Here is a 15,128-nt window from a genome sequence, read left to right as displayed (position 1 = left end):
GAGTATTTTCTTATTAAAAAAAAAAAAGGAATTTCATAAGTAAAAGTTTGTGAATCAACCAACCTTAAAATGATTTTGATCATTTACATAATAACGGCTGATATCTTTTGGTGCTTAATATTCAGGTTCTGTGCTCAATGCTTCATAAAGATTGTTTCACTTAATCCTACAGCAATTCTCCAAGGTAGGTACTCATTATTATTCTCATCGTATAGTTGAGAATAACGAGGCTTAGTGAAATTAAGTGGAGGCATTTGTTGAGCATCACACAATAAAAGTGGTCAAGTTGGGACTTCAATTCAGAGTCTGACTCCAAAGCCTACATCTTAACCATGGGGCTGTCACCCCTTATCAGGACACTGCGTCCTGGGGGAAACAAGGCACAAGCCATAAGTTTCAGCTTTGTCAGGGAAGAATGGAGATTTCTGTGTTTTACCGCAGCTGATGCTGCTCCTGCAAAACTTGTCCATGGACCTCTCCTTCAGCAGACCACACTCTGTCCTTCTCTTCATTAATTCTTCAATTTAAAAAGGAAAAAAAATGCAATTCAACATTTTGAGGAAAATGAAGGCATGAGAGAAGAGACCTTTCCTTAACTTTTTTTCTCTTTTTAAAAAACCACGTATTTTTATGTGTGTTGCAGCATGTGGGCTCCAGACCCCTGACCAGGAATCAAATCCAGGACCCCTGCATTGGGAGCACCAAGTCTTAGCCACTGGACCACCAGGGAAGTCCCTCCTCAGCTTTCTCTCAGGTAAAAAATTAATACTTTTCCCTCATGAAATTACACCCATCTCCACAGCACCTCACCGGGATTTGACCCAGAAAAAAATGGGAAAAAATCACATTTTGACAGAATTACCAAGAAGCAAAACAGTCCTGGGGGAGGGAAGCCTCAGTGTGCTTTTCCTAAAAGAGCGGCCTCAGCATGGTTCATTTGAGTTCCATCCCCTCACTTGTGGTAATAATGCTGAATTATCAGCACTCTTCTCAGTCAGAGACAAGACTTGTGATTTGAGTGAGTTAAGGTGTACCTTTGAACTATGGCAAGTCTTAATATATATAATTTTTTAAAAGACCGACATACCAGAAAGCGAAAGGAAGGTGGAAAATGTGATGGTGGTCCTTCATGCATAAAGATGACGGTGATTGCCAAGTGTGGGTCCTTGAGTCTCTGCCTCGCAAATCGTCTGCTGAGTGCCACTGCCCAGCGTCGCAGACTGGCACTGCTTTTGTCTTCCTCTCAACATACGGAACAGATTTTTGCTTACACGTAAACACTACCATCCCATCCCAGATAGTATCCCAGCAGGAAAATGGAACATGAAATTGCTTTCCTGAACTCGTTTTCTTTTAGCAAGTTATTTTTCAGAGTTTTCCCAGCATGTCTCAAAAAGCACTTTAATACCTCAACTCCTGAGGGGCAACAGTATATTATAAATGATGTATTGGGAAAAACACTCATTTAGGATCTAGATGGGAGTTAATAATTTAACTGCCTTTTAGAGAGCTGCATTTCAAACAGTGTAGATGATGTTTCTGTGGGAAAAACAAAATGTTAGAATAATCTACTTAATATAATCAACCCTTGGACCACCCAGAGTAATGACATTTGGCATAATTTCCTTTATAGATTAGTATGGAGCACTGTATTGCATAGATGTAAGTATATATATATATATATATATGTATATGTATATGTAAGTATTTGAATATACATATATAGATAGATGTATCTATGTATGAGGGCTTCCCTGGTAGCTCAGCTGATAAAGAATCTGCCTGCAATGCAGGAGACCCGGGTTTGATCCTTGGATTGTGAAGATCCCCTGGAGGAGGACATAGCAACCCACTCCTGTATTCTTGCCTGGAGAGTCCCACGAACAGAGGAGCCTGGTGGGCTACAGTCCGTGGGATCACTATGAGTCAGACGTGACCGAGCAACTAAGCACAGCACAGTACATCTACGTATGAGTGTTCTTCCAGGTAAAAGCAGGGCGAAGGGCTTCCCTGGCAGTTCAGTGGCTAAGACTCTGTGTTCTCAACACAAGGGACCTGGGTTCGATCCCTGGTCAGGGAACTAGATCCTCCTAAGAGTTTGCATGCTGCAACCAAAAAAATAAAAGCAGGGTGAAAAGAGAAGAAAAAAACAAGGGCAAGAACAAAGATGACTCCAAGGTGAGGCTTAAATAATGTACACAGTGATGATGGGCAGTTACTGTTGGGTCTCAAACTGAGCATCCCAGATATTCACTCAAAAAAGGAAATGAACTTTGTCTGTTCACAGCATCAAAAGGATAAAATCAAGTACCCAAGGGATTTTTTAAGATGTTTTTTGGCACCAAGATCAGACAGGGCTCTTTCCCTAGAGGTCTGGTAAAATGGACCCTATGTGATACAGTGAACATCAGACTTACATTCTTTACAATAGAGTTAGTGACATTCACTGAACTGTTTCTTGTAAAGACACTCCATCACAGCTAATAGCATCTTGCTAAAGGGTAATTCTTTAAGAATAATTCTTTATGGGCCCAGTATAGACTGTATAATCAGTTCTCTACTGATCAACAAAGGGCAACCAGAAATTGAAACCAAAAAAACCTTTTATTATTAAAATAGACTGGCTAGTTATCGCCTATGTGCAAGCAGTTAGATTTTGCCAGTAAATGCTTTACAGAGTTAAGTTTTATTCAGCTTGAAGTCTCCTATGCCTTTCCCACCAGCATATAAATACCAGAAGGAGGCTGTAGTTGACGGCAGTGCACAGTAGCAGCTTGGGAAAGTGTCCTTGTCCTCATCAACATCGTCACCATCATCATCACAAGCTCTTCCATTTCTTGGGCCTTTATCATTTTCTAAGTTCTATATATATATGGGCTTCCCTTGTGGCTCAGTTGGTGAAGAATCTGCCTGCAGTGTGGTAGACCTGGGTTGGGAAGATCTCCTGGAGGAGGGCATGGCAACCCACTCCCATATTCTTGCCTGGAGAACCCACATGGACAGAGGACCCTGGTGGGCTATAGTCTATGGTGTCACAAAGAGTCGGACATGACTAAGCAACTAAGCACAACACACACATACACACTCACACATATACATACATATATTTATATATACACTCTGGGGTTTCCCAGGTTGGCACATGGGAAAGAATCCGCCTGCCAATGTAGGAGATGCAGGAGATATTTGATCTCTAGGTCGGAAAGATCCTCTGGAGTAGGAAATAGCAACCCACTCCAGTAGGAAATGGCAACCCACTATCCTGGGAAATCCCATGGACAGAGGAGTCTGGCAGGCTACAGTCCAGAGGATCACAAAGAGTCAGACACGACTGAGCGACTTAGCAACTGTGCACACAAACATATATATGTACTTGACTTGTATTACCTCTGTAATCCTCCCAGCAATATTTCAAGATATTTTATTTTATCAAAAAGACATTGAAGTTAGGGAGTTTGGGATGGACAGGAACACGCTGCTATATTTAAAATGGATAACCAACACAGATCTACTGTATAGCACAGGGAACTCTGCTCAAAGTTATGTGGCAGACTGGGTGGGAGGGGGTTTTAGGAGAGAATGGGTATGTATATATATATGGCTGAGTTTCTTCACTGTTTGCCTGAAATTATCACAACATAGTTAGTTGGCTATACCCCAACACAAAACTTAAAAGTTTTTTTAAAAGAGACTTTGGAGATTATAACCATTAAATGAACTGCCTGAAGCACCAGCAGCTCATAAGTGGTACAGCCAGAATCTGACTCCAGTCCTGACTTTCCATCTCCCCACACAACCTCTGTATTTCTACGATTAATTAGGTCACCCCCCTCCCCACAACCAAGACCACCGATTTCTTGTAAACCTTTTCGATGTTGTGTGCCTTCTTTCCAATGGCACGTAGGACTAAAAATTATTTGAAAACAGAAATCACTCTGTGGACCTTTTGAATAGGTTTAATACTCCAGAAGAGAGAGAAAGAAAGAGAAGCACTTCGGAATCCTTTTACTTTGTTGGTAACCATAGTGCAACCTGCGTTGTTCTTGGACAGTCTTGATTTCTACGAACACATTCTCATTAAAAACCACTTATCTGCGTTTCATTAACAAAGTTACCCTTCCTTTCATGCATTTGTAGTAGGGAGTTGTTTTCTGGTTTTGCTTTCCTGCTTGCATCTGTTTTGTTTCATCAGTACACACCAAGACTGTGCCAGCACCGCTATAAGAAGCCCTCCATTTATGTTGCAGATGCACTCAAACCATGAGATCTTAAGAAGAAGTATCCTTGTTGGCCTTAGATCAATAGTTCAATCTCCCAGAATATCTAACAGAGGCTGCATCTGTAAAATTAAGAATATTACTTTAAAGAATGAATGAGTGGTTTTTGTGGTCAATGGTTAAACTTGAGAGATGGCATATGAGGGAAAACCCCCTGAGATATGGGGGTTTTCACTCAGTATTATACAGTAAAGACTTATGCATAAGTAGAGGCACCTTATTCACTTTTACACTGTAAACTGTTCCATTTGTACCAATTAAATCATAACTTTAAAAGTCCATCCCTTTATTGGTGGACATTTAAATTTTGTCCAGATTTTTTTTTAAGCAATCTGTGTGTTTGGCTGTTATAAACTGCTGCAGTGAATATTCTTGTTCATGTCTGCTTGTGAACAGTTGCAAGAATTTTTCTAGAGTGTATACCAAGATATGCAATTGATTCATAGAATATTCCTCATCTTTACCTTCATTGGATGTTGCCAATTTTTCTTTCCAGTTTACACTCCAACCAGCAGCTGAGACATCTCTTGAGCAAACATCCTCACCAGCTCCTAACGTTATCAAATTTTTATTTGTTTATTTAGCCTCCTTGGTAGGTGTGAAATATTATTTTAGTGTTGTTTTGAAGATCTTCTGGTGTTTGAAAAGTAGCTGATTTGGTAGCTCTGTGAAAACATAGCCTTGTTCTAGATGTAGTGAATGATGTGTGAGAAGAATTCATTCATTTTATTTGATAACTGTGGTTAAGGTGAGTGCTGCCAATGCTTTGAGCAGTTGTATTTAAAATAAAAATGTCACGTGTTCATATTTTGACAAATTGTTAAAAGTTCTTCTCCGTTTCCTATAATACTTGCCTTTTTACCTTTTTCTGTTCAGATTGGGTTAAGAATTTGCAGCTACCAATAAATAAGTCAAGGCGGGTGCTCATCTACATAGGGCAAGTCGTTTCTTTGAAATTTGAAGCCTAACTTTAGACTGTGGCCTAAACTTCCTTAAGATGCTTTAAGATATTCCAGGGACTTCCCTGCTGCTTCAGTGGCTGAGACTCGGCACTCCCAGTGCAGAGGGCCTGGGTTCAGTCCCTGGTCTGGGAACTAGATCCCGCGTGCCGCAACAAAGATCAAAGATCCTTCTTGCTGCAACTAGACCTGGTGCAGCCAAATAAATAAAATAAATATTAAAAAATAAGGTTTTTTAAGAAAGACATTCCAGATGCTTGGGGTGGAGGAGTTGGCCTCTGCCACCTGAACTCAGGCTGGAAGCTGAGTAGGGCGGTGACTGCAAAGTCACCTGAGAGGATGGACCATGCTCTGGAAAGCAGCCACAGCCCCTGAGTCTGATTAATTGCTGCCTCTAATCCATGTTTATTTTCCTTTACTTATCTCTGAGCCTTTGGTTGTCCTATGTCATCATTTTAGCCTTGCTGCAGTGCTGCCATAGCAAATTAAGTGTCCTAAGTCCACTTGAGTCCTTTTGTGAAAGATCAGATTGGCCCCAAAGACAAAGGTGGCAGCAAGAATGATCAGTGATAGAACTTCAAGCTGAATGCGAATCTTGAGAGGGCAGAGATCAGACCAGTCAGGTCTAGTCTCCCATTCTCAAGTAGAGATTTTCCCTCCATTTCAAGTTAAAAGACGCTTGCTGCTTGAAAGGAAAGCTTTGGGAAACCTAGACAGTGTCTTTGGAGAAGGGCATGGCAACCCTCTCCAGTATTTTTGCCTAGAGAATCCCATGGACAAGAGGAGCCTGGAGGGCTACAGCCCATAGGGTCTCACAGAGTCGGACATGATTGAAGCAACTTAGCATGCACACATGCAGACAGTGTATTAAATATTAAAAAGCAGAATTATCACTTTGACAACAAAAGTCAGTATAGTCAAAGCTATGGTTTTTCCAGTAGTCATGTACAGATGAGAGTTGGACTGTAAAGAAGGCTGATCACTGAAGAATTGAAGATTTCAAACTGTGGTGCTGGAGAAGACTCTTGAGAGTCCCTTGGACTGCAAAGATATCAAACTAGTCAGTCCTAAAAGGAAATCAACACTGAATATTCATTGGAAGGACTGATGCTAAAGCTAAAGCTCCAATACTTTTGCCACTCTATGCAAAGAGCTGACTCATTAGAAAAGACCCTGCTGAAAAGATTGAAGGCAAAAGGAGAAGGGGTTGACAGAGGATGACATGGTTAGATAGCATCACCAACTCAACGGACATTAATTTGAGCAAACTCCGGGAGATAGTGGAGGACAGAGGGGCCTGGCATGATGCAGCCCATGGGGTTGCAAAGAGTCGGACACGACTTAATGACTGAACAGCAACACATTTTTATTAAAGGAGACTGGGTGTTTTTCCCACTTAAAATTTCCCACATATGCTGCTGGGACAGGTGACTCCTGGCTGACCCAGATGTGCAATAAGGCTCCTTGTGCTTAACTTCCAGGGACTTGGCATGATGTCACAGAGAAAGCATGATCTTTGAGGCTGGCCAGCTCTTTTTTTTCACATCCGTAATGGGAGAGGTTGGTGAACTTGTGCAAATTACTTCAATTCCCTGAGCCTCCAACTCTTTAGCTCTAAAATGAGGGTGAAAAAGATTGCCTGAGAGGGTTGCTGCAAGGATTAAATATAATTTATGTGAAAGCACCTAGTGTCATACCTGGGACACAATTAAAACGAAAGAAACATTAGTTTCCTTGCTCCCCTGCCCTACCCCACCCCACCCCTCCATCTCTGGGACCAGCTTTCCCATAGACCCAGCACCCCCAGAAACCCCAGAATCCTTGGAGGCAGGAACCTCTATAACCTTCGTAAAAGTTGACCTCTCCCAGACCTTGCTTCTGCTATGGTGTCATTGACTTATAATGATTAACTCAATGTCATACCTGCTGAACCCAAAGAAGCCACTCTATTGACTATGTCAGGTATCAGAACAGGTTTATGGGGGACACGCAGTCTGAGGGGACAGTTGGAATCTTCCAGTAATCAACACTAACATCCAGGTCGTACCACTTACCTTCCAGAAAAGCCTTGGTGTTCAGTTTTGAAGTGAATGGATTTTTCTGTCAAAGTCCCTGGGGAACAGTCATTGCCCTTACTGCCCTTACAGTAACTGCATCTCCTCACTGCTGAAAGAGGTTTAGGATCAATAGATGGGATTATGATTATCCGTGACGCTCTTTGGTATTAAATTAAAATGCTTTCAGTAGTTGGTGCCCTGCTTAGGTGACTGCCTATGGAACCTTTTGTGTCTGTCATCACCTTTCAAGGTTGCCCCTGCTATGGCATTCTCAAGGAAGAAGGCAGCCTCCAATAAGGAATTCGGGTGGGGTCTCAGCCCTGTGCTTACCCATGGGACACTCAGCTGGCTGGAAACATCCTTCCCTCTGGCACACCAGCTCCTTACTGACAGTCTCAGTGGAGAAACTGAAGATCAAACAAGTTTAATCTCTGACCCTCATGCCGGCAACCGAGCAGGGTTCTGTCTTCAGGGCAAGGGGGATCTGAAATAATTCATGTTGCTCTCATCACAGCACTCTGCCTCCGCAGGAGACTGTCAGCTGCTTGGGGCTATCAATGTGACATACCTTTCTAGTTTTACACGGAGACTAAAATACCATTTAAATCTTATTCCAACATTTCTCAAATCAGGTGGGTATTACGAAGCATGAAGTCATCATCTAAAAAACTCAATTTTAAAGGGTTAGTTCTTTGGGAAAAAATAAGAAAGAACATTTCCTCCTGTTTACTCTGAGATATGCTTTTTTTTTTTTTCCAATAGGCTGGTTATTGTGCCTGTCTTAATCTTTTGAGATTAAGCTTCAATGTTTCACCTTGACTCCAATTTGCTCATAAATCTCTTCATTTTGCTTAATTTAAATGTTTTTGCCAACTTCATGGTTTAATAATGAGAAATAAAATTGGAACCTTAATGACTACTAAGGAGGGTATTTTCATTTCATCTGGAATTAACAGAACTGTGGAAGGGGCAGGCAGCCTGTCAGACCAGCTGCCACAACCTGAGCTGAAATATGCCAAATGCGGCTTGATGTTACACATCTCTTTATACCCAAGGTAATTCTCCAAACCGATTACGTGAAAATCCTTCAAATCCAGCTCTACTTACATCTACCTGATTGCTATGCCCCTATTGATTAGCTGCAAACTGTTCATTGAATTCAGGCCATCTGAGAAGCCCCCACGTCCCCAAAGTGTCCCTCTCACATGCTGCCCATTGTAGCCAAGGCACTCAGCTCCAATACACTTCAGCGCAAGTTGTATAATGGGAGCTCCAGGACCACAATCATCAGATAACTAGGCAGGAGAGAGTACGGTTTCAGCACTTCCCCCTGAGCAGCCTTTCACTTAAAGGAGAGAAAGAACTCTAAAAAGGAGTTTTAAAACGCCTTCCTTGTAAGTTTACCACTGGAGAAAGCTATCCATCATGAGGCTGTGTAGCCTAGAATTCCCTCCTGATCCCAGAGCTGAGTGGAAACTCTAGCTAGGTACTTTCCCTCGTGTAGGGAGAGGGGCTCTGGTTTCTTTTGCTTGTGTAGAATATAGCAGGTCCTCTGAGACTGTCAGTGGAGAGGCCACTTGGCACCGAGCAGAATAATGGGAACTGGCTAGAGACAGAACAACCCATGTCTATAGGGAGCCTATTGGATGGTCCAAAAAATTAAGCTCAGCTTCTTCCACCATAGTTATAACCCCACAGGTATGTCCCAGGCCATCTTTCCTCACCACGTATCACTTCTTTCTAAAGAGTATCCTGCAATGACTCATTTAGTATTTAGCCATATGTTGGCCTCGCAGCGGGTGCTAGTGGTAAAGAACCTGCCTGCAAAGCAGGAGACATAAGAGATGCAGGTTCAATCCCTGGGTCAGGAAGATCCCCTGGAGGAGGGTGCAGCAACCCACTCTGTATTCAAGTATTCTTGCCTGGATAATCTCATGGACAGAGGATCCTGGAGAGATAAAGCCCATAGGGTCCCTAAGAGTTGGACACAACTGACTTAACTTAGCAGCCATGCATGCAAGTCTTAGGGTAAAATGCGTTGTGCAATTAGAACTTTAATATGGACTTAATTAATATGGACTCTCAATTCCTCAAAGGTGGAGAACTTTGTTTTATATTTTGTGTTTATTGATTGATTGATTGATAATCAATCCATTCATGATTCTTGCACTTACTATGCTGACAGAACAGTGCAAACTTACTTGTATGTAGTCCAAGGACTCCAGGAAAGTGTGGTATCTAATTCCTGCCTTCTACTAGTTCAGAATCTTGTTGGATAAGCCCAGTGTATATGGAGAGAAAGTTAGGTAATAATGTAATTACATACATTAAAATCATAATGATTCAAAGACACATAAAAATGACTAGAAGACAAAATTTAAAAAATGAAGACCTTTAGTTATTGACATTTGGGGTAGTTTTTTCTTATACTTTTTGGATTTTCCAAATTTTCTGTAATGCATGTGTACTACTTTATTAATCATAAAATGCTAAACCTTAAAAGTATAAATTTGGTTGAAAAACAGTAACAGAAATGTCACAAAATCAAATTAAGATTCAGGGTCAAATGAGCAGCCCAGAAAATGAGTTCCTTCAGTTTTAAATGCCTTGTTCTTGTATCCTTCAGTATCTAGACAGAAAAGTGCATACAAGAGATGTCAAAAGAACTTTTTGGACTATATAATAATAAATTCTTGCTGAATATAAGGCTTGTTGATAAAATAATTCCTTATTATGTCTTTTGTAATCACATTTTTCATCCTTAAATAAATCTCTTATTAGTTTGTAACTCTGTTTCCTATTTCTTCAACAAGATCATAATATTACGTGTTCTATATTATCCCCCCTTGCATTATAGCTGTGTACATTTGTCTCCTCTTTTAAGTGACACTTTGAAGGCAGACCCCATGCCTGACAATCATAAGATATCAAGGTTGAAATGAAAAAGACTTTGCTAAAAATAGTAATACTCTAGAGCAGGGCAGCTGTGTTCAAATCCTAGTTCCACAATTGACTTCTAAATTGCTGGCCAAGTAAAATAGTTTCCTCTTCTGTAGCAGGAGGAAAATAATAACTCCCAGTCGTGAATATAAAAATAGCATCTACAAAACACAGAGCATAGTATCTGGCGATTATTAAGTACTCAATAAAAGAAAGAATATTACTATTATGATCATCTCCCTCTCCTATAAGGGATCATTATAGCACATCATCTAGTCTGACATCATAAAATATAACCATATTGTTAATCCATGAAGATATTTCTGATACCATCAACTTTGCATACTCACAATGATGGGGAACTCAGCATTTGTTTACAAATTCTTTAATTGATCCGTATCCTGTATCTCAGTAACGTATGCAATTAGTTCTAGGGGTTACAAAGGATAAAAAGTCCACATGACTTCATCCATCTTCACATCCCTCAACAGCACCCACAAACCTCGCTCCCTTCCCATCAAGGCAAACATAACACTTAATAAAGTTTTATTGGTTTGAATGGTCAGTTACTTCTTTGGTCACAGAGGCTTGGGTATCATTTTAATTGTAGGGTATAAACTAAAATGGAGTACCTGACTACTGAATGACAGTCCTTCCAGATTTACAAGTCTAGGGGGCAAACTTCTAGATCCTCAGGGCTTTATGCATAATTTTCCTCATTTACATTGTTATCTCTGATCACTGAACAGGACTCTCTCTGTAATCAAAAACAGAGCAGCTGGATGTTTGCATCAACTAAATGACCATTCTGGTTCATTGATGCATGCCGTATTAAAGCCATCAAACGTTATTGTCGTTAATAATAAGAAATATCGCCAGACAACCTAATAAAAACTCTCCTTCTACTGAAATTCCATCTCTAAAGTAGTATATTGAGCATCTCTGATGATTTCTCAGTATTGAAGCGGGTTGTTTCAAAAACAAACACAAAATATTAGTGGTGAACAAAGTTGTAGATTTAGAGTGAATTGTCTGCTTCGACAACAAAAAAGCAAGAATCCTAGCTAATAAAAAGCAAGCATATGCAGAACCCTGTCTGCGAGTTCTATTCTTCCTGGAGGAAAATCCCCCAGATGGGATCAGGTGATAGGGTGTAATGGGAGATACACGGGTAAAGCACACAGACAGAACTGGATTTGAATATTTGCCTTTCACTAAGAGCTTTGTCTTTTACCAGCTGTGGAATTTTGGGTATGTTATTTAATTTCCAAAGCCCTACATTTTTCTGACCTGAAAATAGTAATATTTAATTCAGAAGGGCTGTCACGAGGATTAAATAAACAAATGTTTGTAGTGTATTTGGTATGTAGCAGATACTGGAGAAAAGCTGGTTCTTTCTCTCTGCTTCCTTCCTACTTCTTTGATCTAAACACTAACTTCTTTGATCTAGAACTATTTTAGGGAAATAATAGCATTTTTCCCAGCTCATCAAAACTGGCCAGACTTCCCAGAATGGTAATCAGTCTACATACTAGAGCTCTACCTTGTTAACTTTTAAACAATTAGACTTCCCAGAATGGTAATCAGTCTACATACTAGAGCTCTACTTTGTTAACTTTTAAACAATTATGATGTTTTCACATGTAAAAACCAAATCACCAAGAGGAATTTCTTTCAGCTTTCCTGGTGAGTAAGGAGAAAACTGAATTTGGTTTTGATTATTTTGATAAAGATGATTGCATTTCTCCTGAGCAAGTACTACCTTGATGGGCTTATATTGAAATGGAGAGCCCATGAGCCGTGTTTTGATAATTTTATTTTGGAGCAGAAATCACTTTTTGAAAATAATGAGGAGAGAAGGGAGAAGGATGGTTGATTTTTTTCCAAAGCTGGTGTGGGAGTCAAGAGGCTGAATTCTGATCACCTGTTTAGAAGGCATGTAAACAACTGGAAGAAAACATCCCCTTGAACCTCCCAATTGGAACCAACTCTCCACCAGCTAACGAACATTATCAACCTGCTGTCCCCATCAGGTTCACATCCAGTTAAATAAACGAAGTACTATTTTTTGCCTGGTGTAAAATTTTAAGTTGTTCTGTGCACAGTAGCTTTAAATCAGGAATGTATTCGCGTATTTCTGCTACTTGGTTTCAAACCTGCAGCATTTTTATGTACATTTGCTCTCAGCTGAATTTGCCTCATTCATTCATGCATTCATTCATGGGAACCAAATATGTGCAAAGAATCCTATGCACTGTGAATGAATTAAAGATGGAAAAAGCATTTTCTCTGTACATTAAGGGCCTTACTTACTCTGGTAGGTGGGAGTAAGCATATATGATTCAATGTAGGAAATGATCAAGCTTCCCTGGTGGCTCAGACAATAAAGAATATGCCTGCAATGCAGGAGACCTGAGTTCGATCCCTGGATTGGGAAGAACCCCTGGAGGAGGGTATGGCAACCCACTCTAGTAGAGAATCCCTATGGACAGATGAGCCTGGAGGGCTGCAGTCCATGGGGTCACAAAGAGTCGGACATGACTGAGCAACTAAGCACAGCACAGCTCAGGAAATGATCAGGGAGAGAAAGATTAGGAATGTTCAGGAGAAGGAGAGATTATTACTGCCTTGGGGATGGGGATTATTGAAGATGTCACAGGGAAATATTTGAGCTGGATCTTAAATATAGGCAGGTTTCCATTTGCAGCAACTTGGATGGATCTAGAGATTATCCTACTAAGCAAAACAAGTCAGAAAGAGAAAGACACATACAAAAAGCAGTGATTTCTGCTCCAAAATAAAATGATCAAAATTTGACTCATGGGCTCTCCAATTCAATATAAGTCCATCAAGGCAGTACTTGCTCAGGAGAAATGCAAGGGGCTTCCCTGATAGCTCAGTTGGTAAAGAATCTGCCAGCAATGCAGGAGATCCTGGGTTGGGAAGATCCGCTGGAGAAGGGATAAGCTACCCACTCCAGTATTCTTGGGCTTCCCTTGTGACTCAGCTAGTAAAGAATCCGCCTGCAATGTGGGAGACCTGGGTTTGATCCCTGGGTTGGGAAGATCCCCTGGAGAAGGGAAAGGCTACCGGCTCCAGTATTCCGGCCTAGAGAAGTCCATGGGGTCGCAGAGAGTCAGACACGACTGAGCGACTTTCACTTTACCAAAATAATCAAAACCAGTTCAGTTTCCTCCCTACTCACCAGGAAAACTGAAAGAAATTTCCCTTGAAGATTTTCTCTAAAAAGATGAAAAGACAAATACAAAGAAAGACAAATACGAATATGATATCATTATATGTGAAACCTAAGATACCATACAAATCGGCCTATCTATGAAGCAAAAGCAGACTCACAGACACAGAGAACAGACTTGTGGTTGCCAAGAGGGAGGGGGCGAAGGGAGATGGATTGGGAATTAGGGGTTAGCAGATGCAAACTATTATACATAGAACAACAACAAAGTCCTGCTTTATAACAACTAGATTCAATATCCTGTGACGAAACATATTGAAAAAGAATATATGTATATATACGTATATGTATAACTCAGTCACTTTGCTATACAGAAGAAATTAACACAACATTGTAAATCCACTATTCTTTAGTAAATTAATATTTTAAATTTAAGAATAAGTTAAAATTTATTTATTGAAGAATAGTAGATTTACAATATCGAGTTAATTTTTCTGTACAGCAAAGAGATTCAGTTATACATATATATATATCTTTTTTCATATTCTTTTCCATTCTGTAGGCTAGAATACTGGAGTGGGTTGCTATTCCCTTCTCCAGGGGATCTTCCCAACACAGGGATCAAACCCAGATCTCCTGCATTGCAGGCAGATTCTTTACCATCTGAGCCACTGGTGACTCATACATACAGGGAGACTTTGACAGTGGAGAGTTGAAAGAGAAGTCAGGAGCTGGGAACTGCCAAAGTAAAGGCAGAGGAGAAGAAAAGCATGGGATGGAGAGGGTATACATAGAGTAGAAAGCAGTGTGGTTTGACTGCAGGGTGGGATGGAGGAAAGGTGAGAAAAGTGTCAGGAGAAGGTTGGAAGATCAACAGGGGCTGAATCAACAAGGAACTTATATCCTCTAGAAATCATGGCAGCCACAGTAAATTTGTTGTTTTATTTGTGACAGAAAATAGACTAGCTAAATGAAAACATTGCTTCAGATTTCTATAGCTCACCAGTCAACTTAGCCACTTACATTTTAACAGTTTCATTGTGTGACCTTTCTGAAAATTGTTTGCTGCCTACAATGGACAAAGTGATTGACAAGTGTCGAGTAGAGGAATGTCAACGTGTGCTGCTCTTGTTCTCATGGACGGTGTTCCATTACACTATCACCAGAACGTTTTGCCTGGTCAGTTATTCATGCTGGAGGAGTTCTGTTTTGCATCTGATGGGGGTGGAGGGTGAAGAGGTTTTAAGAAGTTAGCTCAGGCATCTTATCCCTCAACTGGGAATAGGGAAAAAGCACCTTTTACTTCATGCATCTACATATATGTTGGTTTAGGAATAAATTACATCCAAGACTGCTCAGGGAGAACTAAGCCACTAAAAGCCAGAAGATTAAACCCAGGAAAGTTATCTAGAAGCACTGACAAACCCTGAAGTGATCGTGGAAACTGTCTTCTCTCTTTCAAAACAGACATAAGAGATGTCTTATGGGAATCTCCCAGTCTGTGCTAAACTCACACACACACACCAGCTTAGCTTGAATAAACAGGGGCAAAAGAAGCACAGAGAAATAAATTTAAGTCTCTCTGTGCAGAAGTATTTTCCATCAGATTCTCTTTAAGCTACTTTTTAAGTCCTGTCGCCACATTTGAGTATGTGGGTATGAACATCTCCAGTAATGCTGTCCTGTGTGTGAGTGTGTG

This window comes from Bos javanicus, chromosome 15 (assembly GCF_032452875.1).
Source record: "Bos javanicus breed banteng chromosome 15, ARS-OSU_banteng_1.0, whole genome shotgun sequence".
NCBI classification, from domain to species: Eukaryota; Metazoa; Chordata; class Mammalia; order Artiodactyla; family Bovidae; genus Bos; species Bos javanicus.
Note: the sequence above shows the minus strand (reverse complement) of the source record.